Raw genomic sequence first — 1,614 nt, 5'->3', positions numbered from 1 at the left:
AGACCTCTGATCACCCAAGGATCAGTAGTCAATACAGCAAGCCATTAGCTCAAATTAAAAGAAACTAAGGTGAACGATCTAGATGCAGTGTCCAGCCGGCAAAAAACAAAGCAAGTTTTTCTCCACTGCTCTTATATCGAGGAGAGGATACAACCCCGATGCACACCTTTTCTGATTTTAAATCACATAATATTCCCTTGTTCTGCAACACATTCACATCTTGATACATATACAGGTTCCCAGTAGTACAATAAAGTGTTCTGGAATTCCCATGCTTCTCAAGGCTATCAAATGCCTTGGAATAGTCAATCAAACCCAAGTAAAAATATTTCTGGTATTCTCTGCTTTCAGCCAGGAACCATCTGACATCAGCAATAACACCCCTGTTAACATCCGCTTCTGAATCTGCCTTGAAGGCCTGGCAATTCCCTGTCGAGATACTGGTGCAACTGTTGGTGGAGGATCTTCAAACATTTCTACTTACATGTGATATAAATGATTTTTTGTGTATGGATAATTTGTGCATTCTACTGAGTCATCTTTCTCTGGACTGAATAAAAATATGGATTTCTTCTAGTCAGTTTCTGTATCAGAAAGTAGAAACCATAAAATTCCTTTAATTAAGATGAAAAGCAAAAAAACCCCACAAAAAAACCTAAAAGAGAAAACCCAAAAAAAACATCATTAGCAACCTGAGCTTTAAACCTTTTGAAAACAGCATTCTATAAACTAATAAATATACCTCGATCTGGAGTTTGATTGGATGGTGTTCTATGATTTGTGTACAGCTCAAAGAGCGCTGGTGGAACTGTCAGGCATGTGTTGGACTAACTCTAAGATCAGTGGTTGAAAACCACCAACTGCTCTATGGGAGAAAAATAAGATCGTCTGCTCCCACAAATATTCACTGCCTCAGAAATCCTATACAGGGTCACCAGGGGACAGAATTGACTCCGTAGCAGTAGGTTTGTGTAGTGCTTGTTTCCTGTCTGTAGCTCAACTTGGCTTACCATTTCCTTTTGCTTAACATTTAAAATACTGAATGATATTTCAGTCATGTGATTTCTACTAAGTCAACAAGCAATGCACAGAGAATATCCATACGAAAAGAGGGTCTCTAAGGAAATAGTGCTTATTTATGAAACTGCTAATAGTTTTGATATATTTCATGAGATAAAATACTAGCAAATATGAAAATAATTTCTACGATGACAGTCATTTTCCAAAAGGTAGAAATGACTTCTAATTTGATTGATTCTATGAAATCTGTGGGTAAGCATAGATATCTTTGTTAAAATATTTTTTAAATGAAGCTATTTTCTCTCAACACATCCTCTGTCTCGGTCTACCCTCCTCTGAAGGAGCTGTTTCCATCTAACTGTTGCCTGAAGAATGCTGCATTTTTCTGTTTCACATGTCAAAATAGCAACTTTGGCATCCTCAGGGGACTGAGCTCAGATTCCCTTTCAATATTCTTTGAGTTTTTGGAACATAAGGAAGTCTGAAGGGTGAAGATCAGCACAGGGGAAGGTGTGTGTCAGGCGAGGTTCCCCAGGGAAATTTTCATAGGACAGCCCTATGGGAGAAGAGCATGCACATTGTGATGCTGGGGGG

This window comes from Echinops telfairi, unplaced genomic scaffold (assembly GCF_000313985.2).
Source record: "Echinops telfairi isolate 266 unplaced genomic scaffold, ASM31398v2 ScPeMD7_31;HRSCAF=116, whole genome shotgun sequence".
Lineage (NCBI taxonomy): Eukaryota > Metazoa > Chordata > Mammalia > Afrosoricida > Tenrecidae > Echinops > Echinops telfairi.
Note: the sequence above shows the minus strand (reverse complement) of the source record.